Source organism: Durio zibethinus, chromosome 21, assembly GCF_047325235.1.
Source record: "Durio zibethinus cultivar Kanyao isolate XHJ-2024 chromosome 21, ASM4732523v1, whole genome shotgun sequence".
Taxonomy (NCBI): Eukaryota; Viridiplantae; Streptophyta; class Magnoliopsida; order Malvales; family Malvaceae; genus Durio; species Durio zibethinus.
In genome coordinates, this window is record NC_143182.1 from 156,278 (window position 1) to 167,088 (window position 10,811).

At 33.7% G+C, this 10,811-nt stretch overlaps 1 pseudogene across 1 annotated transcript; it reads right to left on the bottom strand.

Moving 5' to 3' along the window:
• Nucleotides 1-9,014: 9,014 nt before the first annotated feature.
• LOC111304481 (zinc finger A20 and AN1 domain-containing stress-associated protein 5 pseudogene) lies at nt 9,015-10,079 on the bottom strand (annotated as a pseudogene). The gene has a single exon (XR_016331420.1). The product of XR_016331420.1 is annotated as a zinc finger A20 and AN1 domain-containing stress-associated protein 5 pseudogene (transcript).
• Nucleotides 10,080-10,811: the final 732 nt, after the last annotated feature.

Sequence of the window (10,811 nt, forward strand, 5' to 3'; positions counted from 1 at the left end):
AAGCCTAGTAACTTCCTTAACTTAACCCTAAAGGTGCACTTGGTTGGGTTAACTTAAGTTGGAATCTTCTCAACCTCTCAAATAACTTTTTGAGGTTGGTGACATGATCTTCATTCTCACAAGATTTTACAATCATATCGTCTACATACACTTCAATCTCTTTATGCATTATATCATGGAAGAGTGTTACCATGGCCCTTTGATATATTATCTCAGCATTCTTTAACCCAAAAAGTATGACTTTGTAACAAAAAGTTTCCCACATGGTCACGAAAGTGATCTTTCTCATATCATTTGTAACCATTTTTATCTGATTATACCTTAAAAAACCATCCATAAAAAAGAAAATTGAATGCCTAGCTGTGTTATCTACCAGTGTGTCGATATGCGACAAAAAAAAGTTATCTTTTGGACTAACCCTATTCAAATCACAATAGTCTACACACATTTGTACCTTTTCATCTTTTTTAAGAATCGATACTATATTGGCTACCCATTCTGGATACTTAGCCACTTGTAGAAAACCTGCATCAAACTGTTTCTTCACCTCTTCTTTAATTTTTAGTAGCATTTCAAGCTTCATTCATCTCAGTTTCTGCTGGATTGACTTACATTTTAGTTTTAGGAGCAATTTGTGCTCTACTATCTCCGTGCTCAACCTTGGTATATCTTGGTAAGACCAAGCAAACACATCTATAAATTCTCAAAGTAAATTTACCAAACGTTGTCTATCTCTTGATGAAAGTGAAGTGTCAATTTTGACATATTTCTTATTCTCTTCATCTCTCAGATTCACTAAGTCGACTATCTTCTGATGAAGCTTAATTGGCTTATTTTCTTGTTTAATTAATCTCATTAACTGAAGGTATAACATAATCTTTATAATTCTCTTCATTGTCAAGTTCATCAGTGTTAATTGAATTCTCAAAACTAACCTCTTGATTGTTATCATAATTATCTTCATGTTCATTTAAAGACCTAAAATTAGATGAAATGGGATATGTTGGCAAGATGTGTTTGAAAAAATGGCAATAATGAAGACACAAGAAAAAATAAATGAAAATGCATCTTTCTTAATCTTTATTGAAATAATAAAAGATAAATAGCCCAAACAAGAAAGATCACCCCAATGCCTTGGGTAATAGCTATTGAAATGTTACAATTACATTGAATTAGTTTCAAAAGTCACAAGCACTTCAATGGCACTCCAATTGTTCAGCTCATAATTTGGCGGACAAAGGTAGACCCATCCCTCTTGATTAAGCCTCATTTCATCTTTAATAGCATCAATGGTTAACTAGGCAAAAGCCCTTTCCATGTTTTTTTTTTTTTTTGTATTTGGATACATGAATCCTCCAGGTCTAAAAGTTTCGTACAAGTGTGAGATAACCATTAGTCTTACTATTTTTCTTGTTGGCCTTCTCTTGATCTCTCACTTTGCTATCTCATAGCCTAGGCCTAATCTTTCACTATTGTCTATCACTGTCAAGGGTTTTTTATTCCCTGTAAGTTCTTGTCCAACCCTAATCTTGGATACCAGTCCTTATTGATGACTTGACTCATCACTATCTTTGAAAAATGTTAATTTTTAAATCTTTCACCTATGGAATTAACTAGCTCGAAAGATCGATAGGAATATTCTACAGCTTTTTCGGTAGCCTCTACATACAGAACATTTAACGGTTGGGTCACTAGCATGTTTTTCTCTTTAACTACCACTACCAATTGACCTTCTACATTAAATTTGATCTTTTGGTGCAAGGTAAAGGGCACAGTTCTTATCATGTGAATCCATGGCCTTCCCAATAGACAGCTATAGGATGGAGAGATATCTATCACTTGAAACCTCACATTAAAATTGTATAACCCAATTTGTAAAGACATCTCGATATCTCTCAGGACTTCTATTCTAATCTCATCAAAAGCTCTCACAATCATCTAACTGTCTTTCATAAGAGAGTAGTCAATGGGTAGCCTCGTCAAAGTCGACATAGACATGACATGTCTTGAACAACATTTGAGATGCATATGTTTCTTAAAACCAAAGTCGTGGTCACAGTGGTTGTCTCTAGCTGAATGGTGGTATAATACCACTCACCATACTGCCTTAAAAATGACACCCTACCAAGCTCTTTATGGTTTACACCTCTAGTATTTTTATTAGATGCTAGCAGTCATGTAAAAGTTTCCACTGTCAAGGAGTTACTCAAATAAAGGAAGAAGCTGAGCAAGTTATTGGTTGACCAACTTGATAAGGCTCAACAATGAATGAAGTATTATACTGATAAGAATAGAACAAAAAGGGAATTTCAGATTGGTGATGAAGTTTACTTAAAACTTCAATCATACAAACAAACATCATTGGCATTAAGGAAAAATTTAAAGTTTGTTTTGAGGTATTATGGACCTTAGTCAAGTATTACAAAGATTCGTAAGATGGCTTAGAGATTATAGTTACCCTTTTTTAAAATTACACCATGTGTTTCATGTTAATCTCCTGAAGAAAAAGATTAGGAATAAGGTCGTATCAAGCATAACTCCTCTTGAGGTGGGTGAAAAGGGTCAACCACTAGTCTATCCTACTCGAGCACTTGATAAAAGAATGATAAAAAGAAACAATAGGGCAGTTACTCAGTTATTGATTGAATGGTGTAATTTGGGTCCTGAAAATGCTACATAGAAAGATTATACGATGCTTAAGACCCAATTTCCTTACTTTAATAATTGAGGACAAGGGTCCCTTCAAGGAAAGGGTAATGTGATGTTATCATATAATTGTAAGAAAGATGATAGTGGGTTGAAAGTTAAAAAGGCCTGAGTTATAAAGGAATCTGTCAACAGAATGGAAATGAAATCACAGCAAGAAGCAAAAAATGCTGATAAGCTGTCACGTGAAGTATAATTTCAATTAATTATGTGATAATTGAAATAATGATAATGGAATATTGAAAATAATGAGAATAGTTATAAAAATCTAGGAATAATGAAAATAATTATGCAATAGTCATACAATAGTGGAAATATTGAAAATAACTTATAAACATGTAAACAATCATTTCAAGATTAACAATGAAAATTACCACTTAATTCTTTCTCAATTTTTTTTTTTGGTTTCATATTCTACTATCTTCGGATCTAATCTCTCTCTTCCATTAGTATTTGTTTTATCACGATATTTCATTTTATATATGTTGTGTGTCATGTATCCAAAGAACCAAATTCAATTTCTTTTATAGGAAAATGGAAAACACATTGCTTACCGTGTGACCTAGATGTTATTAAAAATAATTTCTATACACAGCGACATGTAGTACGTTTCTAGAAATAGCGGCAGATAGTACGGCCAAGGCTCTGGCAACTGACATAGCTTCAGTTCCGGGCTCTCCGGGTGGTAGAGTCCTGACAATACTATCTGGTACTATGAGAATTACCCAAAGTCAGATAAAAAGTCAGTCAAGATGATCCAAGATATTGCTAATATCTCAGGTATCAATCTCTCAGATGATGATCTTGAATCAATTTTCTCTCTTAATGATGAGTAGAATGAAAGCTTCTTGTTTATGATTAAGCAGTTTGATAATGATAAGTATACAGATTCAGACTACTCATAATACTCAGATGATTTCACAGATGATCAATGTTATGAATATATGTCAGTTCAAAAACTTCAAGAAATCCAAATCCTTCAACCTCTAAAATTACCCTTAGCTCCAGTTCAGATCTTTCCTCACAAATATTCCCCTCCTATCACAGTCATAGCTTTCTTTGATATTGGTGTAGCCCAAACCATAGCAAACCCCCTTGTCTTACCCAAACACTTTTGAACCAAACAAAAAACCTTCTTCAAAACCGCTGATGAAAATATGTTTTCTACAAACTTTGTCAGCAACCCTGTTACCCTTCAAATCTTTTCAGGATGTCAAATAACTCAAAAGATTTTAGGATCTTCACTTCCCCAGAAAGACTTTGTTATTAGTTTTGATATCATTACCAGTATACCAGATTTAAAGCTTAGTGGAAAAGGTATCAAGTTTGAAAGTTATTTTAGACCTTGGAAAAATCTTTCCAACCTATTCACCCTCACCATTCAACCAGACGTTTTTTAAAAATTCAGACACAAGTTCATTCACTTTTCGTGTACAGAAAATCACTCAAATTTCCTTCAAAAATGTGATCACCCACTTTGGAAAAACCTTGAATTTTTCATTTTTCTTTCCTTCAAAAGAGATGAAAATGCCAATCCTACAAAAGCTAGTCATTCAGGCATGAACCTAGACCATTTCAAGCAAGCAATCCAAGAATGCTCCCTTCTCCAGGCTCAAGGATTAATTGAACCAACCTCCTCTCCATGGGCATGTGAAGCGTTTTATGTCAACAAACGTTCAGAACAAGTTCATGAAAAACTAAGATTGGTAATTAATTACAAGCCTCTTAACATTTTTCTTACAGATGATAAGTTTCCTCTTCCTGACAAAAAAACTTTGTTCGTAAATTTGGCAAATGCAAAAGTCTTTTCAAAGTTTGATCTCAAAGCAAAATTTTGGTAACTAGGTATACATCCACAGGACAGATACAAAATGGTGTTTTACATTCCTCAACATCATTTTCAGTGGACAGTAATACCTTTTGGATTAAAAATTGCTCATTCACTGTTCCAGAAAGCCATGACCAAGATATTTGCTCTAATTCTTGATAATGCCTTGATTTACATTGATGACATCTTACTGTTCTCTCCTGATGACACCTCTCATACACAGTTATTGGATAAGTTTCAACGTATTGTTCAACAGTATGAGATAATACTTTCAAAGAAAAAGATGATCATTGGTGCTACAAAAATTGATTTCCTAGGCATGCATCTTAAAGATAGTCAGTACATTGCTCAACCTTATATTGCTCAGTCACTTGTAGATTTTTTTGATAAAAATCTTTCAAAAAAGTAAATCCAATAATTTTTCGGTATAGTCAATTACATGAATGAATTTCTCTTCGATATTACCCAGCTTACATATCCACTCAGACAGATGCTCAAAAAAGAACCACCCACATGGTCTCAGATCCAGACAAATACAGTACAAGCCTTGAAGATAAAAATAAAGTCACTTCTCACTTTAAAGATTTCATCAGATGAAAAACAAATATTATAGACCGATGCTAGTGAACAGTTTTGGTCAGTAATCTTTTTAGAAGAAAAAGATGGAACCAGATAAATCTATGGTTACAAGAGCAAAAAATTTAAAGATTCGAAACTCCATTATCACTCTACACTAAAAGAGATTTTAGCTGTAAAGTATGGAATTCAAATATTTGAATTTCACCTCATTGGATTTCACTTTCTCGTGGAAATGGATATGTCAGCCTTTGATCAGATGCTTAATTTCAAAAAAAAAAAAATGTCAAACGTACAGTTACTCAGGCTATCACAGTGGTTCTCACAGTACTCTTTCACCATCGCATATATAAAAGGCAAAGATAACTTCATTCCAGACATGCTCACAAGACCTCCTTCAAAATCTCCTTCAAACATCTTACAGGTTATTCCAGTCATTTCCATGATGTACCCAACACTTTCTTCTTCACAAGTCTTTTCTTCAAAAAACCTTCTTTTCCCTTCTTCTCAAAAAACTCACCTTGATGATGAATTTGATTTACCTGATGAATTCTTTAACCTTTCAGTAAAAAATCTTCCTCTAGAGCTATCCAGACTTCTTGCCACTCAAACCCTTGACCAAAAAGCCTCATACCTCTTACTCAAATACCAGTATAAAACATTCAAAAAGTTTGGAGACACCTCCATTCAATCTCTTGGTATACACCCTGATTATCCCTTTATTCATTCTTTTAAATTCTCTGAACCTCTTTGTTTCCCAAATGAAACAGTTTGTTTTATGTGGTACCTTTGTCACCTTTATTATATTGCTATAAAATTACCACTTTCAAAGCTCAAAACCCTTCTTCACCTTTTTCAGCAGTCAACCATTAACCATACCAACCACCAGTTGGACCCCAGTCAACAACATCTCAAGTTTTTTTTCACCTGGTTCAGACCCATTCCCATTTGGATCCAATGGATTGAAACCTATGAGAGATATACAAAAGTTCTTCCTAACCCTCATATTGTTTTAATCTTTCACAGATCTTGTAGCTGTTTGACAAAAGAGCCCCAGTATTTCCCCTATGCAGTAATTTACAGCTTCCAAGGATATTCGTTGTTTGATTCCCAGTTTGATCACCCAGTTGAATACACTGAATTTCAGAGATAATTTTATGAAATGAATCATAAATTTCCTAAGCAAAATTGGCCAGACCTCCAAGATGAAGTTCCATTGAGAAACTATCCTTCAGAGTACATTTATCAACTCAAAATTTATAAAAAGATTTATGAAACCCGTCTTGATGGTGCTTGGACAGAACCTCTTTCTGGTACTACCAGATTTAAACTTGACCATGCAGGCCCAGTAAAATGGAATCCTTACTGAAAACCTCCTAAAATTATACCACAAATAGAATGGCAAGATTTTCAAGACCCACTTGATGATTTTGATCCAGATCAATGATTAGAAAACTTCGGCTATGATTTCACACGAGGTGCAGACAACTCACACCTCAACCTCTCTCTAGAACACACTCATCGTTCTCTTAAATGATGACACTCATGGTGCTACAAGATAAAAGATTCCTTGTTCCAGTCCAATATTGTATAATTACGCGTGATAATTTCAGTTTTCTCTAAAAGACTCAAGAGAGTTGATTATGATGCCTCCACATCAAGATAACTTTATGTCAAGTCTTCATCCACTTTATGTCTTAGTCAAGTCATAATGAGTCACTGTACTTTAGTATGAGTTATAGTGATGAGTCACCATACCATAAGTGATGAGTCATTGTACCATAATAATAAGTCATTGTACTATAGTTATGACTCACCGTCCTTTAGCTTTACCTTAAGCTACTTGTAAAGTTACTTTGTCCTAGTCTTGTCCTATTAGGATACTATTCCTTTACTTTTTTCTTGTATAAATAGCATGATACTTCTCTAGGAAGTAATCATCGAAAGAAAATCGAAAGAAAGAAAAACCAAAAAATCCCTTGTAACAAAACTTTTCTCTATACAATATGTTTGGCTAAAAATCTTTATTCTCTTTTGGTAATTTCATCTTCCTTTTTCATAGTTAAATCTTTTAGCTTCATGCTTTTCTTCAAGTTATTCAAAATTTGCAGTGATACAAATTGAGTATGCTCTGTAGTTACCATATTATTATAGATCCTCTGCATCAAAAAATTTTGTTAAACTGTTAAACAGATCATTGATCCCTTTTCCTCAGTCAAAGAAAAGTTATAATATCCCAATATCATACTAATAATAAGTTACTATAGTGAAAGATATATCTCCATAAAAGTCAGACCCCCAGTTTGACGTTACAGCCAAGAAGACGTCAGAATCTTGAACACCAACTAAAATACCTTGATTATATGTCTGATCTATAAAATATTTATGATTGATATTATCTTATCAAATTTAATCGATCTATATGTTATTGTCATAGTATCAAAGAAACATTTTTTTTTTGATCAAATTTAATTGTAATAGTACCGAGTTAATTTAAGTGTACCTAAGAAACATTGCGTTTGTTTGTTGTTAGTACTCCTACAATATTGAGAATAGTAGTAGCCTAGGCACTAGGCGTTGCGGTAAACAAATCAAAATGATGTTTGATGTCCCGAGTCGTTTTACACGAATTGGTATTGACTCGTAACAGCACAAAACAAAACAGGCCACGGGGGGGCATACCTTGATAGTGACGCCACATGTCGTGACATGAGATGGGATTGAGCCTATTTGCCAACAAATTGCAACGCCTATCCTAATTTTTATCTTTTCCTTGAAAAAGAAAAAAAAATAACATTCTTACTGTTGCATTTCTTTTTTAAAATTGTTTTCATGTTTGTTTCCCGTGGTTGGGTCTCCCAGCTTTTCAGGCCGAGAAAGGACACTCACCTTGGTCCCCCCACACCCACTAGTCTCGTTATTTGACAACCTGTACACGCGCCACCATGAACGTCATTGTGCAACTAACTCTCACTCAATCACGATCCTCCATCATTTCTTCACATCTCATATTACTGCTGCCACCATGTATTGACTGAATATGGGGTAAGCAATCAGATGACATGTCCCAGTTAATAAAACTATAAAAATTTAAATATAATAATAAATATATAAAATAAAAATATGTATATCTTTTATTTCTAAAATAAATATTTGTTTACATTATTAAAAAAACTACCTACTCATAGTCATCACAATTTTTTTTTCTTTCTGTACATAATTTCTACTACTGCATCTCTATCCACTACGTACTTTATTCATTTATTTTATTTTATTTTGTTTTATTGGATTCTGTTCATCTCTATCTATTACGTAGTTTATTCATTTATTTTATTTTACTTTGTTTTATTGGATTTTGTTTTTCAACAACAACGCGACGCACCCAAACCAATTAGGCAATTGCCTTCACGCAAACGTTCCCGTCACTCTCACTCGTACCCAACTTTGCAGCTTTGTTTTTTTTTTGAACTTGCTTTATGCAATCTATACGTGGCTATATATGATTGGACTGTGCAAAATGCAAGATCATGTCAAAAGCAAACATATCACGATATTTTTTTCCCCCATTAACCCCATAAAATCTCACGATATGTCATTTTCAAACTTGTATTTTATTTTAATTTTAATTTTATATTTATACTTAGTCGAAAATAAGAAAACAAAACCTTCCATGCGAAATTTCCAATTGCAAATTGCAATTACCCCAAATATCAAAATCACCTTTCACCCCCAGAGTTTCCATCGAATTTACTGACACATGCCATTATTACTAGCATAAACAAACTTGAAAATTGGCAATAATTTCATCAAACTTGTGCTCTCAAACAACCATCCCAAGGGAAATCTAAAATAAAAGATCCGAATTCTTAATTATCCAAAAATAAAATAAAATAAAAGATTGGAATCCTGGTTAAGCCACGATATTCTTTCATTCTCAATTAATAATGATAATAAAACAAGTAAAAATGAAAAACTATAGATTGATGCAACATGAACAATCACTAGTAATCTTGAAGTGAAGGTTTTGATTCTCTATTTCTCTCTGTGAAACCTTCTTTTGAGATATCATCTTCCCAAGAGATGACGATGGGATACAGCATGGATCCCCACAACTTGCTCAAATTTCAATTTGAAAAATATTCCAATACTAACTTTAATCTAATTTCATTTAATAAACTTAAACTCTGATTATCTTGACTAAACTCTGATTATCTTGGCTGCTTTAACCACGGGATTTTCTCTAGCGATGGCATCGCGACCCGCTGCCTTGTAGTCATAACTGCAATCGTGTCGATCCGAGTACCGGTGCTCCGCACAAAAGAGCTCCCCACATCGACACCGGAACCCAGTCAACCCCACGCGTTTTCTGCAACCCGAACATCGATTCACCACTTTCTTTTCCGCAGCCGCCGCGGGATCACTTCCGGATCGATTTGATGAGGTGATCCAACTATTCGTTGTTGTTGCAGCTGTTGTAGTCGGAGCAGAATCGGATCGGTTCTCTTGTGAACGAGACGGGGTAGATATTGAGGATTGGTCGTCAGAGAATTTCAGAATGGAGGCTCCACCAGAAGTAGCATCGCCAGTTGGGGAAGGGGAGGAGATGGTGTTGGTGGTAGATGAGGAAGAGGAGGAGGATGTGGCCGTTGTGGCATTAAAACATTTCTGGCACATGTTGTTGGTGGCCGGATTCCCCGTAACCCCACAGTTGTTGATGCATAGCGTCAAGGTTTCAGGTACCTTGAACTCGGTCTCTTCTTTTTCGGTTCTTTGAGCCATTTCTCTCTGGGTTGTCTCCGATCAGGAACTAGAAAACGATTTCCCGGGGGATGAGATCAAAAGGAGAGATTTTGTGTTTGCGTAGGGAGAGAAAACTTGGGGAAGGGGGTATGGCGTTTGGCATTAGGGAGTGTCGAGAGGATTTGAAGGATTGAGAGGTCGTCACTGGCGATGGAACGTGGGGCTCGTAGAGACGCGTATCAAACATTTTTTATCCTTTCTATTTACAAAAACAACCTCCTGATTTTTGTCCATTTGTTTACTCTCTACTTTTACTTCTTCTAATATTACTACTTCTTTCGGACATATTAATCGTCACTGTCGAGATATTATAAAATGCGCATACGCTTATTTTACACTTGTGGGGCCGCTGCTTCAACCGCACGATATAAATAAAATCCTTGCAAAACTTTATGCTACACCTAATTCTTTTTCTTTTTGTTATTGTCCGCTGATTATTAGTGGTGATAAGATTTGTCAAAAAAGATTCGATTTAATTTTTTAAAATATTATATAATATTATAAAAATTTTAATTTTAATTTAAGTTTGAATCGAAATTTTTTTTGATCTTAATTGAATTAAATTAATTTTTTTAATTTGACTTGATTTATTGATTTTAAATTTTATTAATTTTGATATATTATTTTAATGTAAAGTTTTAATATATTTTGTAGATTTTGATAAAAGATTATTATTTTTATTTTATAAAAATTTAAAAAATATATAAAAATTAAAATAAATATATAATTTAATTATGTTTGATTGATTTTTTTATTTTTTATTTTTTAATCTAAAATGTAATCTGAATTTAATATATATATTTAATATCTTAATTTCATTTGAATTGAAAAAAAAAAAACAATCCAAACTAAATATTACAATTTCAAACTAATTTTTAAATTTTTTATTTATTTTCTTATA